Below are 25,585 nucleotides of genomic sequence, written 5' to 3' on the forward strand. Positions count from 1 at the left end.
ATGGAAAGCATCAAGGATTCTGTGAACTCAATTAATGTGAGCTCCTCCCCACCATAACTTCTTCCCCTCTCATTTTATTCCTACTTCCACAGTGGAGGTAGGAAATTACAGAGAAATGTCTACTAGGGTCTTGACTTTTCTCTGTATTGGTGAGATGAACAATTCATACGCAGTCTCTACCTTAAGAAGCTTCCAGGCTAGCTTCTCATAGGAAAATGTGCACGCTTGCTTCCTCAGACATTAAAGTAAGATTCTAGCATCCATGTGGAGAGCTGACAAGTGTGCCTGGGATATGTCTAGGAGGCAATGCATTGTTCATCATTTTTCCCACCCCCCAACCCTTCAAGCACCCTCCTGCTATACACACCCCCCCACCCCCACCTCCAGCTACTACTCCCTGGTGCTCAGGCTGGATTAGATTCCTCCCCCGCCCCTTGGAGTTCCCACAGCTCCTGTACTTCCCCCTTTGCCCAACTATTACTGTGGGTTGGATTTACCAGTTTGTGAATCAGTGTTTCTACTACACTTTAAGGTCTGTGAGATAAGAAACTACATTTTCTTTATTGTATTCCCAGAAGCTGGCTCAGGCCTGGAACAGGGTACTCATTTATCAACATTTTTGAAGGAATAAATCTGACCAGTTAATTCCTTCATAATGACTTTTGAGTTTTCCCTGCAAGTTGATGAATTAGTTATGCCGTGTGCTCTGGGCTCCAACTCAATCCTTAAAGATATTTTTTTAAACCGACAAGGAGCTCTCCATGTAAAATTGGTATGTGATTTACATATACCTACAATGTTTTTTTTTTTTTTGGGGGGGTACACCAGGTTCAATCATCTGTTTTTATACACATATCCCCGTATTTCCTCCCTTCCTTGACTCCCCCCCCCTCGAGTCCCCGCCACCCTCCCTGCCCCAGTCCTCAAAGGCATCTTCCATCTTCGAGTTGGACTCCCTTTCTTATACAACAACTTCCCACTGACTATTTTACAGTTGGTAGTATATATATGTCTGTGCTACTCTCTCGCTTCGTCTCAGTTTCCCCTTCACCCCCGCCCCCTCCCATACCTCGAGTTCTCCAGTCCTTTCTCTGCATCTGCATCCTTGTTCTTGTCACTGAGTTCATCAGTACCATTTTTAGATTCCGTATATGTGAGTTAGCATACAATATTTGTCCTTCTCTTTCTGACTTACTTCACTCTGTATGACAGATTGTAGTTCTATCCACCTCATTACATATAGCTCCATCTCATCCCTTTTTAGAGCTGAGTAATATTCCATTGTATATATATGCCACATCTTCTTTATCCATTCATTTGTTGATGGGCATTTAGGTTGCTTCCATGTCCTGGCTATTGTGAATAGTGCTGCAATAAACATTATGGTACAAGTTTCTTTTGGGATTATGGTTTTCTTTGGGTATATGCCCAGGAGTGGGATTACTGGATCATATGGTAGTTCTATTTGTAGTTTTTTAAGGAACCTCCAAATTGTTTTCCATAGTGGCTGTACCAACTTACAGTCCCACCAACAGTGCAGGAGAGTTCCTTTTTCTCCACACCCTCTCCAACATTTGTGGTTTCCAGATTTTGTGATGATGGCCATTCTGATTGGTGTGAGGTGATACCTCATGGTGGCTTTGACTTGCATTTCTCTGATGAGTAGTGATGTTGAGCATCTTTTCATGTGTTTGTTGGCCATCTGGATGTCTTCTTTGGAGAAATGTCTATTTAGGTCTTCTGCCCATTTGTGGATTGGGTTATTTGCTTTTTTGGTATTAAGCTTCATGAGCTGCTTGTATATTTTGGAGGTTAATCCTTTGTCCGTTGTTTCATTGGCAAGTATTTTCTCCCATTCTGCGGGTTGCCTTCTGGTCTTGTTTATGGTTTCTTTCGCTGTGCAAAAGCTTTTAAGTTTCATGAGGTCCCATTTGTTTATTCTTGATTTTATTTCCATGCTTCTAGGAGGTGGGTCCAAAAGGATCTTGCTTTGATGGATGTCATAGAGTGTTCTGCCTATGTTTTCCTCTAGGAGTTTTATCGTGTCTGGCCTTACATGTAGGTCTTTAATCCATTTGGAGTTTATTTTTGTGTATGGTGTTAGGAAGTGTTCTAATTTCATTCTTTTGCATGTTGCTGTCCAATTTTCCCAGCACCACTTATTGAAGAGGCTGTCTTTTTTCCATTGTATACTCGTGCCTCCTTTGTCAAAGATAAGGTACCCATATGTGTTTGGGCTTACTTCTGAGTTCTCTATTCTATTCCATTGATCTTCCTTTCTGTTTTTGTGCCAGTACCATACTGTCTTGATCACTATGGCCTTGTAGTATAGTTTGAAGTCAGGAAGCCTGATTCCACCAACTCCATCTTTCCTTCTCAAGATGGCTTTGGCTATTCGGGGTCTTTTGCATTTCCATACAAATTGTAAGATTTCTTGCTCTAGTTCTGTGAAAAATGCCATTGGTAATTTGATCGGGATTGCATTGAATCTGTAAATTGCTTTGGGTAGTACAGACATTTTCACGATGTTGATTCTTCTAATCCAGGAACATGGAATGTCTCTCCATCTGTTTGTGTCGTCTTTGATTTCTTTCATCAATGTCTTAAAGTTTTCTGCATACAGATCTTTTGCCTCCTTAGGCAGGTTTATTCCTAGGTATTTTATTCTTTTGGTTGCAATGGTGAATGGGAGTTTCCTTAATTTCTCTTTCTGCTCTTCTGTTGTTAGTGTATAGGAATGCAAGAGATTTCTGTGCATTCATTTTGTATCCTGCTACTTTACTAAACTCATCAATTAGTCCTCGCACTTTTCTGGTAGAGTCTTTAGGGTTTTCTATATATAATATCATGTCATCTGCAAAGAGTGACAATTTTACTTCTTCTTTTCCAATTTGGATTCCTTTGATTTCTTTTTCTTCTCTGATTGCTGTGGCTAAAACTTCCAAAACTATGTTGAATAATAGTGGTGAGAGTGGACACCCATGTCCTGTTCCTGCTCTTAGAGGGAATTCTTCCAGTTTTTCCCCATTGAGAACAATGTTGGCTTTTGGTTTTTCATATATGGCTTTTATTATGTTGAGGTAATTTCCTTCTATGCCCATTTTCTGTAGAGCTTTTATCAGAAATGGATGTTGAACTTTGTCAAAAGCTTTTTCTGCATCTATTGAAATGATCATACGGTTTTTATCCTTCAAGTTGTTGATATGATGTATCACATTGATGGATTTGCGTATATTGAAGAATCCTTGCATCCCAGGGATAAACCCCACTTGATCATGGTGTATGATTTTTTTCATGTGCTGTTGGAGTCTGTTAGCTAGTATTTTGTTGAGGATTTTTGCATCTATATTCATCAGTGATATTGGTCTGTCGTTTTCTTTTTTTGTGACATCTTTGCCTGGTTTTGGTATCAGGGTGATGGTAGCCTCGTAGAATGAGTTTGGGAGTGCTCCGCCTTCTGCAATATTTTGGAAGAGTTTGAGAAGGATAGGTGTTAGCTCTTCTCGAAATGTTTGATAGAATTCGCCTGTGAAGCCATCTGGTCCTGGGCTTTTGTGTGTTGGGAGATTTTTAATCACTGCCTCAATTTCTGTACTTGTGATTGGTCTGTTCATGGTTTCTATTTCTTCCTGGTTCAGTCTTGGAAGATTGTATTTTTCTAAGAATGTATCCATTTCTTCCAGGTTCTCCAATTGATTGGCATATAGTTGCTTGTAGTAGTCTCTCATGATGTTTTGTATTTCTGAGGTGTCCGTTGTGACTTCTCCTTTTTCATTTCTAATTCTGTTGATTTGCATCTTCTCCCTTTTTTTCTTGATGAGTCTGGCTAATGGTTTATCAATTTTGTTAATCTTCTCAAAGAACCAGCTTTTAGTTTTATTTATTTTTCTTATGGTTTCTTTCCTTTCTTTTTCATTTTTTTCTGCTCTGATCTTTATGATTTCTTTCCTTGTGCTCACTTTGGGGTTTCTTTGTTCTTCTTTCTCTAGTTGTTTGAGGTGTCAGGTTAGGTTGTTTATTCGATCTTTTTCTTGTTTCTTAAGGTAGGACTGTATTGCTATACACTTCCCTCTTAGAACTGCTTTTGCTGCATCCCATAGGTTTTGGGTTGTTGTGTTTTCATTGTCATTTGTTTCTAGATATTTTTTGATTTCCTCTTTGATTTCTTTAGTGATTCCTTGGTTGTTTAAGAGTGAATTGCTTAGCCTCCATGTGTTTGTCTTTTTTGCAGTTTTTTTCCTGTAATTGATATCTAGTCTCATGGCGTTGTGGTCTGAGAAGATGCTTGATATGATTTCAATTTTCTTGAATTTGCTAAGGTTTGATTTGTGACCCAAGATGTGATCTATCCTGGAAAATGTTCCATGTGCACTTGAGAAGAACATGTAGTCTGTCGTTTTTGGATGGAATGTCCTATAAATATCCATTAAGTCGAGATGGTCTAATGTGTCATTTAAAGCTTGTGTGTCTTTATTGATTTTCTGTTTGGATGATCTGTCCATTGATGTAAGTGGGGTGTTCAAGTCTCCCACTATTATTGTGTTACTGTCGATGTCCCCTTTTATAGCTCTTAGCATTTGCCTTATGTATTGAGGTGCTCCTATATTGGGGGCATAGATATTTACCATTGTGATATGTTCTTCTTGGATGGATCCCTTGATCATTATGTAGTGTCCTTCCTTGTCTCTTTTAATAGTCTTTACTTTCAAGTCTGATTTGTCTGATATGAGTATTGCTACTCCAGCTTTCTTTTGACTTCCATGTGCATGGAATATCTTTTTCCATCCCTTTACTTTCAGTCTATATGTATCCCTTGGTCTGAAGTGGGTTTCTTGTAGGCAGCATATAGAAGGGTCTTGTTTTTGTATCCATTCAGCCAGTCTGTGTCTTTTGGTTGGAGCATTTAATCCATTGACATTTAAGGTGATTATTGACATGTGTGTTCCAATTACCAGTTTCTTAATTGTTTTGGGTTTGTATTTGTAGGTGTTTTCCTTTTCTTGTGTTTCCTCCTTAGAGAAGTTCCTTTAGCACCTGTTGTAAGGCTGGTTTGGTGGTGCTAAATTCTCTTCACTTTTGCTTGTCTGGAAAGCATTTGATTTCTCCCTCAAATCTGAATGAGATTCTTGCTGGGTAGAGGATTCTTGGCTGTAGGTTTCTCTCTTTCAGGACTTTCAGTATATCCTGCCATTCCCTTCTGGCCTGCAGAGTTTCTGTAGAAAGGTCAGCTGTTATCCTGATGGGTTTTCCCTTATATGTTGTTTGTTGCTTTTGTCTTGCTGCTTTTAATATTTTTTCTTTGTGTTTAATTGTCGTTAGTTTGATTAATATGTGTCTTGGTGTATTTCTCCTTGGGTTTATTCTCTATGGGATTCTCTGTGCTTCTTGGACTTGGTGAATTATTTCCTTTCCCATGTTGGGGAAGTTTTCCACTAGAACCTCTTCAAATATTTTCTCAGACCCTTTCTTGTTTTCTTCTTCTTCTGGGATGCCTATAATTCGAATGTTGGTACATTTAAGGTTATCACTGAGGTCTCTGAGACTGTCTTCTATTCTTTTTATCCTTTTTCTTTTTCCTGCTCTGTGGCGTTTATTTCCCCCATTCTATCTTCCAACTCACTTATTCGTTCTTCTGCCTCAGTCATTCTGCTGGTTATAGCATCTAGAGTATTTTTAATTTCAGTTATTTTGTCATCCATTGCTGTTTGTTTTTCTGAGTTCTTATGAACTGTTTCTTGTACTTTCTCTATTTTGTTATCGAGATTTTGTATCATTTTTACTATCATTACTCTGAATTCTTTTTCAGGCATTTTTCCTATTTCCTCCTCATTTATTTGGTCTTGTGGGTTTTTTTCCTGCTCCTTTGCCTGCATGGTGTTTCTTTGTTTCCTCATGGTTGTCCAGACTTTTGGGGTTGTTTGTCCTGGTGATAGAGGTGTTTATAGAAGACTGTCCAAGCCTCAGACTAATGTCCAAGTATTGGATTAAACGAATATTAAGTCTAGGAAACACATACATGTATAAGACACACAATTACTGAATCCGTTAGGACATAAGCCTCTAGAAAGACCTGACAGAACCCCAGTGTGCTATCAGATATTCAAAGAGAAACCCAACAGAAATTGACAACTGAAACAGAACAAAGCAGAGACTAAAGCAAAAGCAAACAAACAAACAAATAACACCCTACACATACAAACATCAATCCAGGGAGATTTTGTAAGCTAGAATCAAATACAAAAAAGAGCTAGAGTACCACCAGACAGAATGGAGATTCTCAGAATGTAATTAGACAACTGTACTAAGAACTAAGATAAAGACAAAAGCCTAATATTAAATACCAAGGCAGTGCGTCCTCTGGAGAATAGAGCAAGGAGTCTGAGCAGACCGATAGTGTTGCTTATAAGTATGTTAAGATAAAATAAACTTAAAATGGCTGGAAGAAAGGGGAACAGAAGAGCGTAATGTGGTTGGAAATATGCAAATAAAAAGAAAGGAATAGAAATGTATAAAAGATAGGGATGAAAGGAAAGTATGAGAGATATATTGTCCGTACTACCAAAAACTTAGCTAGATATAGAAGTATATAAAAAGGCCAAAAAAAAAAAAAAGAATAAAAAAATCATTAAAAAATTATGTTATAAAACTTGTAGATCCCTTAGGGCTAAGATCGTATTTAATAAAGAAAAAAAAAAATCCAGAGCTGATCCCAGAATGGACCAGTTCAATAGGTATTGATACTACTATTTCTGTTTCCTTAGCGTCTCAGCTGTAAGTGTCCTTCTCCTTGCCTTGGGTTTTTTTTTTTCCGTTATTCTGTGACCAGCAGAGGTTCCTTTATTGTTCGTCTGTAAGCCTCGGTGTGTGGGGAGGGAGAGGGTACAATAGTGGCTCCTTCTCCTGGGAGTGAGTGAGCAGTGGCGCACTGTTCTTTCAGTCAGGCTTGGAGGTGCCTGTTGCAGAGGGCCGCTGGTGGCTCAGGCGTACACAGAAAGTCTTAGAGTTGGGCCTCTCTCGGGGTTTTTTCTTTTTGATGCTGGTTTTTTTTTTTCTCTCGGCAGCCTCCCTGCTGCTGGCGTTGCAAGGGGTTTTAATCTAGCCCCACCCGAGTGCCTGAGGGTACTTGTTATCCCTGAGCGCCTTAGGTGGCCCGCAGGGCGTCTCTCCGCTGCCTGTTGCAGAGGCACCGAAAGAGAGGGAGAGGCTATGCGCGCGGCTCCTCCCCCCCCCACCCCGGGAGCCTGCAGCCTCCAGCCGCCATCATGGCCGGGCAGCTCTCAGGGACCGGCACTCCTCTCCGCGGACCTCCTCCCTCCTGTTCTCTCGGTCCGTTACCCTACCGGCAACAATGTTTCTCACCCTGAACCAGCCCTCCGGTTCCCACGCTCCCGCTCCTGGACCCTCCGTTCAGCCGCGGATCGATGTCTCGGTCCGGGAACGCTGAGCTGCGCTGCGGACCCTCCGTATGTTTCTCACTCCCTCCCGTCTGCCACAGCTCCGCCGCTTCACCCTCTTTGAGCCTTCGTAGATGCCTCCCTACCAGCTATGTCGGGCTCCCCGCAGCCCTTTCTGGTGTCCAAGGCCGTCTGCTGGTGTTCGGCTGGTTCTCTGTGGGAATTACTGCGTCCTTCCGTGCATTCCCAATGCATCTGTGGAGATGGATGCACTCCACATCTCTTTACTTCGCCGCCATCTTTTCTCTCTCTCTACCTACAATCTTAAAACACACATAGAGCCTTGTGGAAATTCAGATGGGCAATCCACAAATTGAATTATCAGCTGCTAATTAAGCAAATGTTGACTTTCATTAAAACTGGTAATATATATCCCAGAAGTTAATTAACAGCGTTGAAAATAACCATAAGCTTCAGAAAGCTGAAATCTGCCAAAGCAGGGATGTTCTTAGATATGTTCAGCAGGGTTTCCAGGTGTATGATATATGTTTCCATAGTTGCCTACACTGTAGTAATCAAGGAATAGATAAGCTAATTTCCTAAAAAAGAGTAGAATGAACTCAAATTTCCTTCATCTCTTGTAAGAACTCCAAAGACCATGTCCTTAGTTATTCCTGGTATATCTAAAAAACTTTGCTTCTATGAGTTTCTTTTTAAAGAAGAGGAATGATTCTTGTTCTGTTTATGTAACACCTCTATCATCAACCGTATTTCAAAATGATGATTTGGACTGGTGCAGCCACTGTGGAAAACTGCATGAAGTTTTCTCAAAAAACTTAAAAAGACCTACCATATGACCCAGCAATTCCACTCCTGGATATATATCCAAACAAAAACAACAACACTAATTCAAAAAGATACATGCACCACAATGTTCACAGCAGCATTATTTACAATTGCCAATGTATGAAAGCAACCTAAATGTTCATCAACAGGTGAATGGACAAAGAAGATGTGGCACATACATACAACGGAATACTACTCAGCCATAAAAAAGAATGAAATTTTGCCGTTTGCAGCAACATGGATGGACTTGGAGGGCATTGTGCTAAGTGAAATAAGTTAGACAGAGAAAGGCAAATACTGTATGATATCACTTATATGCGGAATCTTAAAAGTGCAACAAACTAGTGAATAATACAAAAAAGAAGCAGACTCACAGATAAAGAGAACAAATTAGTGGCTGGGGGGAAGAGAGGGCGGCAGCAATACGGGGTGGGGGATTGGGAACTACAAACTATTGGATATAAGACAGGCTCAAGGATGTATTGTACAACACAGGGAATACAGCCAATGATTTTGTAATAACTGTAAATGGAAAGTAACATTTAAAAATTGTATACCCTGGTGGTCCAGTGGTTAAGAATCTGCCTTCACATATATACAATGGAATATTACTCAGCCATAAAAAGGAATGAAATTGAGTTATTTGTAGTGAGGTGGATGGACCTAGAGACTGTCATACAGAGCGAAGTAAGCCAGAAAGAGAAAAACAAATACCGTATGCTAACTCATATATATGGAATCTAAAAAAATGGTATGGGTGAACCCAGTGACAGGGCAAGAATAAAGATGCAGATGTAGAGAACGGACTTAAGGACATGGGGGGGGGGGGGAGCAAAGGGGAAGCTGGGACGAAGTGAGAGAGCAGCATTGACATATACACTACCAAATTTAAAATAGATAGTGGGAAGCTGCTGCATAACACAGGGAGATCAACTCGATGATGGGTGACGACTTAGAGGGCTGGGATAGGGAGGTGGGAGGGAGTTGCAGGATGGAGGGGATATGGGGATATATGTATAAATACAGCTGATTCACTTTATTGTACAGCAAAAACTGGCACACAGTGTAAGGCAATTATATTCCAATAAAGAGCTTAAAAATTGTATAAAAATTCTTAAATTTAATAATAAAGATACAAAAAATAAATGAAATCAAATTTTTAAAAAGAATCATTCAATAAAAAAGAAAAATGAAAAATTTTTTTAATTTTTAAAATGATGATTTGGAAACACCATCTTTCTTTAGCAGAAAAAAATCCTTCCAACCCATCCTCCTGTTAAGCTTTAGTCCACTTAAGCCTTTTCTCTTAGTTTAATAGGATTGACAGAAGCAAACCACCATTCAGGACTTTGGTTTACCAACTTTCCTTTCTCTGGTTCAGTGAAATTCTCCTTGATCACCCAGTCCCTGCTGACCCTGACAGGCACTCCAGAAAGCAGGAAGAAGGGTACACATGCTTGCTTTCTGAATTGAAGAAGGATTTCGTTTGTTTTAGAGTTGCCAAGCTACTAGGGAAAAAAAAATCGCCTTCTCGATTTAGGCAGGAGGCTACAGACAAGAAAGACGAACGTGAAGCAGGTATTTGGGGAACCACAGGGGTTGTCTGCAAAGGTTCCAGTGTCCTTTCAAATCGAAGATTATATCAAGCTGTCTACAAATCATACTGTCTATGTAAAATTTTCTCTTTCATGTTATGGTTCCCATGTCTCCTCTTCCATCTGCCAGGGTTGTGATTCAAATAATCTGATTTTTTTCCCCTGAAACATCACATGGAATGAACCTACATAAAGCCTCAAGGTTTCGCAGCCACCCAGGTTCCAAACAGGAAGTAACCAATTAACCCTCGGGAAGCTTCCTTCAGCAGGGCCAGTAGTCTATAAAGGCCCTCCCAAGTTAACTTCTCTGGCCTCGCGGCAGGTGGGTACTCCTAGAGCCCTCAGAAGAGCACAAAAGCTCCTGACAACCTGAGAAGTCAGCTCCAAGCTCCCCCTTTTCTCCTTTTCTTCCCTGCTTTCCCCCACCTCTCTGCCCTCTTCCACTTTTCCCCACCCCAATTTGCCGCTGCTTCTTTCCCACCCTCTTCTTCTTATCCCTCTCCATAAAGCATCCTGTGGATGTTGACTGGAATTTTCCCCTTGAGGAAAGCTGAGTAATAATTCACCTCCGTAGAGGGTCTGCCTGGAGGAACGGCAGAGACAACGTTCAAATCTGCCCACTCCGTTCTCTTCCTCTCCCACCAACCCAGGTTGGCCACTGGAGTAGGGAATGGGGTCCGCTTCTCCTGGAACCCACCGGCCCGCCGCCAGCAAAGGGCTCAAGAGGCTGGACCTTTGTCCACTCCTCCCCGCTCCCCGTAGGCCAAGTTTATAGTGCGGGCAGCGCTGCCCTCTAGCGTTGGCAACCGTGAGCCCTGGGGCGCCATCAGCTCCAGAATTTCTCTTTTACAGCCTAAGCAAGACCTGAAGCACCTCGGAGCTCCGGCCCCCTGTTCTCCTCCACCACCACTCCCGCACTGCACCCCGACCCACCTTTTCATCCCACCCACCCCCTTCTCTGTTCAGGGGTGTCCCGGATGGCAGCAACTTACCGGTCAGTTTAACAGACTGCCCCCTGCTCCTGCTCCTCCTCCTGGTCCTCCTCCTCCTCCCAGCTTTTGCTCTCGCCTCCTCCTCCAGTCGGGGCGCCCGGACTCGGCGGAGCGCAGCGCCTGCCGCCGTGCGCGCCGCGCTCCCTGCCCCGTCTCGCCGCAGCCCGGGGCCCCGCGCGGGCGCAAGGGCGCCCGAGGGGTCAACGCCCGCGCTCAGCGCGCCCGGGAGCCTGGTGCCGTGAGAGGCGGCGCTTTGGTAAAGCTCGAGAGGAAAAGGAGCGGTTCGGAGTGAGACTTCTGGAACCACCGGCCGCCCAGGTTCGCCCGGTGCGCAGCGGCTGCGCGCACCGTCCACAAGGTGAGGGGCGCACGCCTTCCGGGACGCCCTCGGCCTTCCCTTGACCCCGTCCGCAGGCGGGGGCTCGGGCTCGGGCTCGGGCTCGGGCTCGGGCTCGGGCTCGGGCTCGGACTCGGGCTCAGGCTGGAGGATATCTGCCAGGTCTGAGGCTCAAAGGCGGCGGGGGTTGGGGCCCCGGGAGCGCGACTGCGGGGGTCGCCCGGGCACCGTATCTGCCAGTGGACTTAGCACGGGACACGGTTCTCGGTCAAACAATCCCCCAAATGTGTGAACCTGAGTGTCGACATTGTCTAAAACTGTGCTTTGAGAATTTTATCCTGCTTCCTTGCAAAAGGGTTTGAGGCGGCTTAAAAATGAAATAAATGTGGAAAAGGGGTGTTTGGAGGAAAAAACTTGAGTGGAAAGCCCGCGGAGAGGCGTGTGCTGCGGGGACCGCGGGAGGACGAGGGGGCTGCAGAGCCAACGCTGATGGGAAAAGCTTTGGTTAGAACGGACTGCACGGTTGCTGTAGAGGTCAGAAAATAATGATGTGCTCCGTCCCGAGGAAAAAATACCCAGGTGGGGAGGTGACGGGGCTGACTTATTTTCTTAAATTACCAAATAAAGCTTGGAAGTGCGACCGAAGGGAAGTTTAGTCTTAAGCTATTTCCACTCATTATGACTGCAAGGTGAGAGACTGGCCCCCCACGAAGTGAAAATGAAAGGGAATTGAGGCTAAATGGAGGTGGTTTCTGCTCCTATCTCAGGATCATATAAGGTTTTGCATTGTTAAAATAGCACATACTTTTCTCTGTTTCCGTCTGCGTCCAGTTTGGGGTAGGACCTTGTATTCGACCTGACCCTGCTTGTCCTTGAGTTCGCAGGATGAGGCAGAGGGTGTCAGCCTCCCAGGGTGCTTCTTCCTAACCTTACTTGTTGTCCTTCCGTGCTTCCTGCACCAAATGTCTTCAGAGTCTGAGAGGGAATAATAGATGGTCAAATGGATTGGAGGAGAGATGTGTGTGCTCGGATCTGAACTTGACATTGGTCCACAGTATATATTTGCCATAGTTATACACTCAGATGCAATGTGCATGACTTTAAATACCCCCCCCCCCACCGTGGACTTGTCAATCGGGGCTTCCCTGAACTAACCCTGTTCAAAGGGCAGGAAGCAGGGGGCTGGGACTAGCTCCCTGTGCAGTGTCTTCCATGGGTAACATGTTTGAAATATATATTTGAAATACAGAGGAGATTATGAGCCAGCCTTTCTTCTCTTGCTGGTGTGCTTGTTTTCCTATTGAATTCAATGAGATGACCCTGTCTTCAACAAATAAATGAGCGGAGGCATCTGAGTCCAGCTTAACAAATGCAGAAAATATGTCTGCCTGCCTTTTCCCTCTCTTCAGAACTTTAGCCCCCAGACCACAGAACTTTGAAAATGAAGCAGGCCTCTTACATGGGGCTTAGCTCGATTTCCATTATCATGTTTAAAGCAAAGTATGTTGCTTATTTCTAAAATTGCACAGCACCTCCACAACTAACCATTTTGCTGCACAGAAGTGGGAGAAATACTTCTGCCCAGGTATTTCATCACTAGAGAGCTATACATAGAAGCTCCTTCAAATCCTGATTCATCGTTGTTGATAGAACTTAACTATTATGTCATCATCACCTAATATGGGCTGTTGAAGCCCAAGGATCTCTGTATAGATGGAGATTTGTCACGAAAGAGCTAGAAAGGAGCTCAAAAAATAATAGAGTCGAGACTCAGAACCTCAGTCTTTGCATAATGTGTGCCCAAACTTCCTTTAGGTGGTCATTGTTCCTTTCGTGAAGATTTCCTGGGATAAACACTTCACAGATTATTTTCACATTAAAAAGTATTCAAATTGGCCATTTATGTCCACCAGCTGACAAATTTAAAATTCCATGGAAATCAACATCACAAACAGTAAACTCAAGTTTTCCTTCTTTTCTCTTCTTCTGCCTGTGGTGACTTTACAAGGGGTACATCCCAGACCAGTGCTCCTGGGTGTCTTCCTGGCACATATTCCCTTGGGCACATGTTGAGACATGAGCCACAGCGTCCTTTGCAAACTCTCCCTGATGTCACCTTTGTTAGCCTTTCTGGTATCTGTTCAGAACATCTGCTCCCCATTTCTTCTTACTGATGCCTGGTCAGCATCAATCATGTAAATTAACTTCTGTTCTTTTGAGGGAAATAACCAAGTCAGGGATTCTCAGAGATGGTACCTAGGAAGAGACAAAAATCCAAGACACATCTCTAGCCTGGGTGACATGGCAATATGTTTCCATTCCCTGCTGTTTGATGAGATTCTTATTGGAGACTGAAGTGAGATATGTCACTAGCAGTACCTTGTCCCCATCTGGCTCAAGCACTTCCCCATTGACATGTTAACCCCCTCCATCACCATCACCATCACCACCACCAAGATCTCAAGGCTTCAAATAGAAAGTAGGTCCCTTTGCAGAAAACCTCAGACCCTGACCTGCTGGGTTATCTTCTCACTAATCAAGCATCTGATTTCCACGCCTCAATTTTACACACAGGTCATTTTTTCACATTTCTGTGGTCTTTCTTGGAATCTAATTTCTATACTATCCTTTAAAAGTACAAGATCTAAGTCTAATATTTTAATATAGAGAGGACTTCCCTCGATTTCCGTAGGCTTATTTAGATGAGAAAATAAGCTTGAGGCTGCTCAAGAGGTGAATTTCAACCAAATAAGGTTTTATTGTTCGTACCATGTGTTATCAAGGCCATCTCATGGCAGAGGTGAATCTGGGCATCTTATGCTTTATGCTCCTTTCTGCTCCACCTCCCACATTTTTATGCATGGGAAATTATTTGAACATTAATTGCAGGGGAACACTGAAGATGAGTGTGCTATATGGGTGAGGAGCGGGGTAGATGGCTGGATAGGGAAGAGAAGAGGGGGAAAATGGCACAGTGGCTCTTTAAGGCATCTGACTTCTCCCCTGTTTTCTCCTCCCTGAGTTATTTTCTAAAACTAATATTGGGGCCCTAAAGCTTGGGGCTCAGGTCAGTCATCCTTCCAAAGTCTGTCTTCCTAGGAATGAAAGGACTTTCATCACCTTTTCATAATTTGGTATTTGCTTCCACATTTTGTGGATTAAGAAACTGAGAACCAGAATTTATAGAAATCACTCAGTCAGCCAATTGGCATATTCCTGAATCACAACAAATTGGCAAAATCTTTGAGAATTCTCTTTCTAAATCAGTTTGATTCTAATTTAATTTTTTCATTCTTAGTTTATTGTTTGTTTGTTTCATCCACTGTGGATTACCTGGTTCACTATGGTCTTTGTTCTAATAGATTTCAGTACTTTTAGTTCTGAAAACTGCACATAAGCAGAAGAACACTTGTAATAGCTTTGTTGTTAGAACTCGCTACTGGCACGTGCAGTTGTTGGATTCGGAAGACAAAATCCTTTGGAAGAAGCTGTAAAACCCAATCCTTCTCTATGTGGATCATTTTAAGTTGTAAGAGGAATGAGCATCTCAAGATTCTAGTTATCAGGACAGACCAGATGGAAGATCTTTATGAAATCTGACTTGAGAAAGAAAGCATTTTTATAGTAAAAAGGTAATATTTTGAAAAATAGCAGCCAACAGCAGCAGCAGCTTGCAGTTCTAAAGCTCTCAGATCCTTCTAACCACCGCATCTACCTAAAGTGCCCACGTAAAGTAAAACCAGACCCTGAGAAATGTCTTTCCTTATCTGCAGCCATGCTTTATCCCTTTCTCAAATCATGGGCATATGGTGATGTTTCCAAGGGATCTAGGAAGGATCTGACTTAAACATGAAACTATGGGTTTGGTTGGGACACCTTGCCCAAGAAAGTCCAATTTGTGTCAAGATCTGTATTCTTGGGAATCAAAGACATGCCAGAGTGTCTTTTTGATGTAAACTGCACCAAATGGAGAGTAAGACTGATAGGCAGTTCCTCCCAGAAAATGACTTCAGCTACAGTATTCTAATAATGTGCAGGGTTTTCATAAGCCCAGTCATATATGGTGGAAGGAGTGAAGGAGGAAAGAACTAACATATGATGAGTGTCTGCTATGCTTCAGGAATTGGGCTAAGAACTGCACACATATTCTTTTATTTAATGCCCACAAAAGCACTGCAGGATGAGTATTATCAACCCCACAATTCCTTCATTCATTTATATACTACATTTGTCATCCAGCTGCCGGAACTGCTGTCATTTTCAGGAAGCTGCAAAAAATCCAGAGAGTGACATGAACACACACAAGGGGAGTAGCTAGAGAGAAGTTTTGAAAAGTATGCTGGTCGTGGAGGGGATCCTATGAATTTGGACTTTACTCTGCAGGCCTGGGGGAATCATCACAGAATTTGTAAATGTATTTGCATGTATTTATTAAGAATAATATAGATACAGAAAGTGTACAAATCGTTAACTGTTAAGATCAGTGGTTTTTCTCAGAGTGCACATACCCAGGTAACTAACCACCACCAAGATAAGAAATAGAACCTTCCCACTATGCAATCCCCCTTTCTGTCCCCACCCCATCACTCCTTCACCCTCCTCCCTAAATATAACCACTACCTGCCTTCCAACATCATAGGTGATTTTAAGCTTTATATACGCATAAATCACACCGAATGGTCGCTTTTGTGATTTGGCTCAGTCTTATCTTCATGAGATTTATTCTCGTGGACAGTGATACCAGCAGCTTGGTAACTTGTGGTTGTGGTTGAAATCGCATTGTATTATATAAATGCACCACTGTTTAATGAATTAGTATACCATTGATTTGGGTTGTTTCCAGGTTTCTAAACCTGGTGAATAGTGTTTCCTTTCACCAAGGCTGAGAACACAGGAGAATGAGTAAGCGCACATTTATTGGCTCTCAAAAGGTTCAAAAAATTGCCCAAATTTGGGACTTCCTGGCAGTCCAGTGATTAAGACTCCGTGCTTCCAGTGCAGGGGGCGTGGGTTCGATCCCTGGTCAGGGAACTACCACATGCCTCAAGAGTGTGGCAAAAAAAGAATTGCCCAAATCTGTGCTTCTGCCACAAGCACTTTCTCCCCTGGTTCCCCCCATGCCCCTTCCTCCTGCCCCAGCACCCTTCACACCCCTAATTAGAATGAGTAGCCACCTAAAAAGGAACGTGACCTACTTCATATTTCCTGAACTGGTGACCGATGAATCATCTGCTTTTTCCTTCAATTTTACCTCCTTTCAGCAGCACAGTTACAAAAAAAGAAGGAGATGATAAATCAACTAAAACTTTTTTTTTTTACCTTTTAGACTACAAGACAGAATTCGGGGCAAGGGAATGGAAAGAAAGGAAGTAGAATATAGAGGGCCTGCTCTTGTTCTGGTTGGTTCAGGGGGACGAACCCAGTTAACAACGTGTGCACAGAGGAGATGCCAACAGTTCACGAACGCCTAACACGACCTGAAAATGCAATTAGACCACCAATGGGGTGTGTACTCTGCACCTCTGGGGGCGTGTCACAGGCTGGGTTCTCCAAGAAACACTCTGAGATGGGGTTTATGGTACAGGATGTGTGTTAGGGAATGCCCAGGGGAACCCCACCAGAGGAAGGGGAGGAAGCAGGACTGGGCAGAGGGAGACGTTGAGCTGCACTGTGGGCCCCTGCGGGGGAGTCTAAGCAGTCCATGTAGAAGGATCCATCAGCGCTGTCCCAAGCTGGGCCACAAGGGTTAGGCTTCCCAGCCCTTCCTCCAGCGGCAGCTGCAAGTGGCTGCCCTGAGAAGGGCGCAACCCAGCTCTCTGCAGCTGAGGACATTCCTGAAAGGGCTGACCATCGAAGGCTGTCCTAACCCAAACCCAGCATCTGGGCCACAAGCCCTTTCTTTTTTTAATTGTTTTTAAAATTTTTGTGGCGTAGAGTTGATTTACAATGTTGTGTTAGCTTCAGGTGTATAGCAATCTGAATCAGTTATACATATTCATATATCCACTTATTTTTAGATTCTTTTCCCATATAGGCCGTTACAGAGTATTGAGCAGAATTTCCTGTGCTATATAGTAGTTTCTTATTAGTTATCTATTTTATATATAGTTGTGTGTATACGTCGGTCCCAGTCTCCATAAGTTTGTTTTCTACATCTGTAACTATTTTTGTTTTGTAGATAAGTTCATTTGTACCCCTTTTTTAGATTCCACATATAAGTGATATCATATATTTCTCTTTCTCTGACTTGCTTCACTCAGTATGACAATCTCTGGGTCCATCCATATTACTGCAAATGTACAAGCCCTTTCTTGAAGGAGGAATCTGGACCTTGTGTCTCTGTCCATCTCAGGACATTTTTTATATGGACTCCAACTAGAGAGGGTTAAACTAGATAACTTTCCAGGCTCCTTCTAACTATGAGATCTGCATTGACTTTTTTCCTTATACCCAGGATTCTAAGCCACTGAAGAGCTTCCAAAGTGCTGTAACTAATTTGCCATTTTGCCTTTCATCTCTCCTCCCTACCATTTCGGCAAGTAAACACATTGCTTAAACCACTCAAAGCAGTTGGGCAGCAAGACTCCCTATAAACACACATGGCCCCAAGAGGCAGAACTTCTTGTAAGAAGGTGGGAAGGGTGTACTGCCAACTGTCTTCAGTAGTAACCTCTTAGATGATCATAAAGGGGACTGTGTGTGTGTGTGTGTGTGTGTGTGTGTGTGTGTGTGTGTGTGTGATACCTGTGTTTATGCTTGAGAAAGACTTTGCTATAGCTGCTCCTTTATCTTTGGACCTGCATGACGACAAATTTAACAGAAAAACTGCTCATGAAAACCTCTCCTTACTGTCTCTGCCTATTCAACTCAGTAACATGCTGTCCTGCAAAGGGGTTTTTGCTGTACATCTTTGACAAAAGAGCTGGCTGATATTAGCTTAAAGGACCTCTCAGAGCAGATTCTGCTGGGGAAACCCCTGCTCCCCCACCAGACACAGCAGCCCCTGAGCTGGAGACCCTGCCTCTGACCTCATGATTCATTCCATCTTTGTCTTTAACGCTGGGGCTGCTGCTGTATTTATTGAATTCACGACTGTGTTTAGTGAATTCCTACCAAGAGCCGCTCCACAGCACTTTTATGACCCAGAAAGGGCAGAATTACGCTCCCATCCATCCGAGCTCCATTCCTGGGTGCTATTTGCTTTTCCTCCTGCGGTTTGGTCTCCTTTCAAAAATAGTTTTAGTGTCTGCAGAAGCATCATTATAAAAGAAACACGGTCTGTTAAGAAAATGTCATTAGTTTGGGGGCCTTCGTTGTGTTAATTTTCTCAAACGTTCTTACTGCACTTCTCCAGTTTGCTTTTCTTGATTGCAGTCTGGTGCCTCCCCTTCCCTCATTACCTAAAATAAATTCTTTGACTGCTCTGGGCCTCAGTTGTCCCATCTCTAACATGAGGAAGACAATTCCTGCCTTATAGACCTATTGTGAGGAGTAAAGAAAGGGTAGTGTAACATAGGCTGTGAAGAAATGTAATAATAACAATCACTGTCTTCAGTATTATTCCTACGTGGGGTGTTGTAGAAATAATTGTGACCTAAGTTTAGGTGAAGGATGTACAAAATAAACAGTGGTGGATCCAGGCTGAGTTCCACTGCCCTGAACCCTATGGGTAAGAATTTTTCCTCTTTTTGGACCTAGAGACTGTTATACAGATTGAAGTTAAGTCAGGAAGAGGAAAACAAATACCGTATATGAACGCATATATGCGGAATCTAGAAAAATGGTATAGATCCACCAGTTTGCAAGGCAGAAACAGAGACACAGATGTAGACACCAAGGGGGAAAGTGGGGATGGGGAGGGGGGAGTTGGGGTGGGATGAATTGGGAGACTGGGATTGACATATATATCTTAATATGTATAAAATAGATGACTAATAAAAAATCAAATTGTGCACTTTAAATATGTGCAGTTTATTGCATGTCAATTCTATCTCAGTAAAATTCTTTTTAAAATGAAAAATATAGAAAAAAAATTTTTTTTATTTTTCCCTCTTCTAATTACTAAACTGTGCCTCACATCAGCCCCAGAGAATGCTCTTGTGTGCTGCTTTCTCCAGCCACCCCATCTCCACACCCTGGGTCCCTTCACAAATCCCTCCTCTATACATGCAGGAGAGGAGACTGGTCCCAGTGTGGAACTCTGGAGTTGCAATTGCCATTGCCCTGTGCCTAGAAAGTCACATGGTTTCTGCATGCTCTGTAGTGGTGCCTCTCAAACCTCAGCATGCAGAAGGACCACCTGGGAAGCATGTTAAACCTCAGGTGCCTGGGCCCCACCTGCAACGCTACTAATCAGCAGGGTGAGATGAGGCCAAGAATTTGCATTTCTCACCATCTCCCAGTGACGCTGATGCTGCTTGTCTACAGACTTCACTCTGGGTAGCACAGATCTGGGGGAGGAGCAGGGGTGGCGGCGGTCAGCGTGATGTAAAAAACAAAATGTTCTTGTTACAGCGAAAGAAATAGAAAACATATAACTCATCCCAAAGAACTACAACCCGGATTAGAGACATGTCATCTTTAAACAAGAAAGCCTGTGGCTGTCGTGTTGCAAATACTTTATTACCAGAGTCTTCTTTGTGGGGAAAGCAAACTTCCTTTTAAAATGAGCAAAAATATCAGTGAGCCAGTGTTCATCTCAAAGACCACCAAGAGTTTACAAAATTCAATATATATTCGTAATTTTTTTAAAAAGTAGTAAAGTAGAAGTAGAAGAAATAAATTTCTTTCCCCCTTTTTAAATTCTTATGCAACTTTTAAAGGTTACACTCCACTTATAGTCATTACAAACTATTGGCCATACTCCCCATAGTGTATAATACACCCTTGCAGCCTATCTTATACCCAAAAGTTTATACCTCCTACTTCCCCACTCCTATGTTGCACCTCCCCCTCCCACTGGTAACCACTAGTTTGTTCTCTATATCTGTGAGTCTGCTTCTTTTTTGTTATATTTACTAGTTTGTTGTATTTTTTAGATGCCACATATAAGTGATATCATATAGTATTTGTCTTTCTCTGACTTATTTCACTTAGCATAATGCCCTCCAAGTCCATCCATGTTGCTGCAAATGGCAAAATCTTGTTCTTTTTATGGCTGAGTAGTATTCCATTGTGTGTGTGTGTGTGTGTGTGTGTGTGAGATGTCTTTTTTTTTTTCCAGTTTTTCTGGTTTTTGGCCACACCCCGCAGCATGTGGGATCTGAGTTCCTTGACGGGGGATTGAACCCCCACCTCCTGCATTGGGAGGCAGACTCTTAAGCACCTGACCACCAGGGAAGTCCCTATACCACGTCTTCTTTATCCATTTGTCTGTTGATGGAGACTTACATTGCTCCCATATCTTGGCAATTGTAAATAATACTGCTATGAACATTGGGGTGCCTGTATCCTCAAATGAGTGTTTTTGATTTTTCAGATATATACCCAGGAGTGGAATTGCTGGTAGGTCATATGGTAGTTCTATTTTCAGTTTTCGAGAAACCTTCATACTGTTTTACACAATGGCTGTACCAATTTACCTTGCTACTTATTGTGTATGAGGGTTTCCTTTTCTTCACATCCTTGCCAACATTTGTTATTTGTGTTCTTTTCGATAATAAGTAGCTTACATCTTAAAACTTTATTTCATGTTGCAGATCTCTGCCTACTCAAAGGAATTTTTGTGACCTGGCATGAGAATTGGACATTTATTAATCTATAAATACCATATAGTCCAGCATCATTTAAGTAGAAAACATTCAAGGAAAGAGGCAGGGTTTTCTCTTTCATTATGTTTTTATTTGAATTTTTTTTTACTTTCTGGTCAGTCTGTCCCTCTGAAGCTAATTCAGTTCCTTACAAAGATGCTTTTAAAAAATCAAGTATTAAATATGGCATTTACTTAGTAATTAGCAATTAGCAAATAAGTTCACAGGATACATTCATATTGGCAAGCATATTTTATTTCATAGATTCTAAACTAGTAAAGTAGTGTAATCTCCACACCCTTTTCGTGACATGATAAGCCTGTTCTAAGGCTACCTGAGGCCTTACCTGATGTCCAAGGCATTGGAGAACCAAAATGTGCTGACCCCAGGATTTGGTAACATATATAAATGAAGCATCTTACCAAGAAGGCATGAAAAATGACTTTAGAGGAAACAAAAGTCTCCAAGCTCTCAAGATTTGCTTAGTTTTCACAGAGGCACTGCTCCTGTGATGCAGATAGAGGTACAAATTGCCCAGCCTCCTGGCTGGTGAGCTGCATGGTTTATCATCATTACAATAGGACAATAATCCCTGCTCTGCCACCTTAGCTTCCTTTTAGAGAAGTGTCTCAAATCAGTGTGTACTGTAGGAATTCATCCTATACATGATCACCTGTATTAAGTCAAACTGCATCTTGTCTTCCTCCAAGGGGGCAATTCAGCACGAAACTCAAGCTCTGGAGTTCAGCAAGCCCACCTCAGCCACTTGTTAACTGCTTGCTTTGGGGAAAATTACTTACCTCTCTCAGGGCTGGCATAACAGTACTATCTCATAGGGCTACTATGGGAATTTAAAATATGTATTAGTTATCCATTGCTGCATAACAAATTACCCCCAAAAGTCTAATGGCTTAAAACAACAGACTTTGTGGGTCACGAATCTGGGCGTGGTTTAGCTGGGTCCTCTGGCTTAGGTTTCTCACAAGGCTGCAATCAAAGTGTCACCCAGGACTGCACAATCTCAAGGAGCAACCAGGGGAAGATACATTTTCAGACTCATTCATGTAGCTATTGACAAGCCTCAGATCATGGTTGGCTAGAGACTTAAGTTCACTGTCACATGGACCTCTCTATAGAGCTATTACCAACATAGCTTGCTTCTCCCACATGTCGCAGGTTGCTTTCCCAGGGCAAGGGCTAAGAGTGAAAGATTCCAAGATGGAAGCCACAGTCTTTTTAAAACCTAATCTCAGCAGTGACATCCCATCATTTGGGCTGTATTCTGTTCATTAGAGACAAGACAGTAGTTCCAGCCCATCCTCAAGGAGAAGGAGTTACAAAGGGGCATGAGTACCAGGAGGAACAGATCACTGAGGGCCCCCTTAAGTCTGTCGACCACAATATGATTATCTATGGAAAGTTGTTTAATAAGGACTCAGTTCAGTATCAGCTGCTATTACTACCTCATGGTCCTGTTCTTAGAGTGAAATTAGAATCCATGTTATCTGTTAGAATATATGTAAAAGAAATTTGTAAAATGTACAGACCTATGCAAAATCAAGATTTTATTAGTTTTATAACATTGAAAATCTAGTTCCAAATTATAGGTGGTGATATAAAAACAGCAAATCAAGGAGTAAGTGATCTGAATTCTACATCTTGCTCTGTGAATAACCCTGGAATAACCATTTATTTGTTTCATGCCTTAGTTCTCTTATAAAAGCAATACTAATAACAGCCTTGCCGGGATAAAATGTAATAGTGTGTGTGTGTGTATATATATATATATATATATATATATATATAAATAATTACGCTGAAATCTAAAGTAATTAGGTACTGATGATGATGGTAAAGATGATTATATATTTCAGCTACTGCTTCTTGGTCTTTTGCTGACAGTTCAACTAAACAGATGTGATTTTTATCAGTTATATTTTCAATGTATGTATGAAATCCATCTACTCCCAATTTTTCCAGTAATTTTATATGGCTTAATTTTATCTTGCTTTGCATATTAGATATGCTGCCCTAAAAAGTGGATGCTAATAAAGTTTTTGGAAACTGACCCACAGCTCAAATGCAGAGAAAGTGTTTCCATATATCTAGAGGAAGTTTACGATGCAAGTGTGATATAATTAGTATTTTTGTAATAGAAAGAATTATCTTTATCTAATTAGCTTGAAGCTTCTGACATTACGTCAAGTGCTTTAGAATTGGGCACACCTGGATAAATATTCTTCTAGTATATAATCAAGCCTTAAAGTTATTAGAGAAAGAATTTGCAGAACAGCCTTTTGAAGTCAGCAAATATAACCAACACTTGGTTATCTCCAAGAGTGTTTTATATTTAATTCTGGTGCTCTGTACACTTCATCTCTCACTGTACACTGACACAAATTTAGCAGGCACAAGTAAAGTTCAAAATCTCCTGTTCAACCACTTTAAGGGTTTTTTCCCCTGCCTATGAATGTATTATGTATTCATTATAGAAAATAGGAAATACAGAAAAGAGTACAGAAGAGAATTAAAATTATTCAAAACCCCACCACCAAGAGATAGCCACCATTGATACTTTAATGTTTTTTTGTTCCCAGTGCTTTTACAGAAAACAGATATTTCTTTTTTAAAATTAGAAGCATAGTATGTGTTTTTTGTATCCATAGTTTTTCCAATTGACATTATATCTTTAATAGTTTCACATCTAGGTAAATAAAAAAGACATGACTTTTAATAAGTATGTAATATGTTGTATGGATATATCATAACATTTAACCAATATTACTACTGGATTTTTAGATTGTCACTTTTTTAATACTGTAAAATTATAGTATGAAATTATATACATTTAATACTATAACATAGCATGAAATTTTTTACTTAAATCTTATTTATTATTCTAGTTATTTTAGTAAGCATTCTGTAGCAAAGAAGTTCTTGAAGTCACTAGAGAGGAAATGAGGTTTGGTAACTTAATTGTGATAGGACTTACACACCACAGCCTTTTCTTTCCCTTCCTTCCCACTTTCGGCAGAAATTCATAAGCTTTTAGTGCTGGAAATTGGCAAAGCAATGATCTAATTGGAGTAGCATCTGTCCTTTTTCCCCTACCCAGCATCTGTCCCTCTTTTCCAGTAATAGTACCCTGATTTTTCTTGAAGAACCACACCTCTTTACCCTCAATCTGTATGGCCTGCTCAGGTCAAACCGAATGCACCCTTGGCTCCAAGAGTTACATGTGACCCAGACCAGTCCCAACAGCTTGCTCTTCTAGCCACTGTGATTGGTTGGGGATGTCCCCATGATCCAGGACAGGCCAATCAGAACGAGAGAAACGCAGTTCAGAGGTTTACAGGTGCTGCTAAAGTGCTCTATCTGTATCCTTTGTGTAGATTTGATGATTTATGCCTGGAATTGCTGGGACCTGTTTTAAAGGGAAAGACCCCTAAAGATAACACCTTACACGGTGGAAAGAAGAGATGGAGAAAGATTCTTGATTTTACTCTTTAACTTTCTGGACCCAGCTGTTCCTGGATCTTCCCTGGACATTAAAGTCTCATGAGCATTTCCCTTTTTTTGCATAAACCAATTTAAAAGGATTTCTGTCATTTGTGTTTGAAAGGATTCTCACTAATCCAGAGATCTTACACCCTTAACTGATGAAGAGGATTTGTGATTAAGATAGTATCAGTCCATGGTTTATAATGTTATGAGTTGTTGTTAAGAAGACTCTGGAACTGAATCATGTATCCATCACTCACTGTGTAACTGCTGGAAAGTTGGCCTGACCTTCCCCCATGTCAGTTTCCCTGCCTCTACAATGAGGATAATGAAGGGTTAAATACATTAATATGTGAAAAGTGCTTAGAACAGTGCCTGGCACCTCCTAAGTGCTATCTAATTGTACCCCTGCCGCTGCTGTTGTTATTTTGAAGGTGGAAAGTGAAACACAGGAGAGTTAAGTGACCTGTTTTAATCAGAGCTTTGTTGGCCAACCTAAAATTCAAACTTAGGTCTTCTCTTTTCTGTGCTCAGTGAACTATGTCATCATCTTTATGACAGAGATTTAAGCATTAGGCTTTGAGAGGGTTTCTGTCCACATAGTTGAATATTTCTATCAAAAGCATTGGAGGGAAATCTGGGGCCCACAACATAGCTTTATGTTGCTAGCAGTGACCTGCACCTACCATTGGGACTGTAGGTTATAACTTATAACTGAATGTCTTTTATTATAATAAATTCAATTAAATGTATTGTTACATGTATTTAATTAAAATTAAAATACTTTTATTGTAATTTCTATTATTACAAGTGACTGGAAAGGAGGTACTTGTTCCCTTTCCCAGCTTTTTACTTTTTTAATAAAATATTCCTTCCCTCTAAACCAGTTGCTCCTGTAGAATGCCCTCATTTAGTGGGCTCCTGTTACCACTAAGAGCTGGGGGAATGTGTTTGCTGGGGAGGCAGCTGGTCTCTCCCAAATGTAAATCAGGTTTCATCATGTCTGGCTCAGAGAGAACATGGCATATGGCAAACAAATACACAGCTGCCTGGTGAATTTTTCCACCGAGAATTAGTCTAATACCTAAATGCACAGTGAATAAAACACTTTCTAAATAAGAATATTATGTTCTCATTCCTTGCCACTGTCAAATATTAAGTCAGGTCATTC

The sequence above is a fragment of the Hippopotamus amphibius genome, chromosome 6 (genome assembly GCF_030028045.1).
Source record: "Hippopotamus amphibius kiboko isolate mHipAmp2 chromosome 6, mHipAmp2.hap2, whole genome shotgun sequence".
In the NCBI taxonomy this organism is placed as follows: Eukaryota; Metazoa; Chordata; class Mammalia; order Artiodactyla; family Hippopotamidae; genus Hippopotamus; species Hippopotamus amphibius.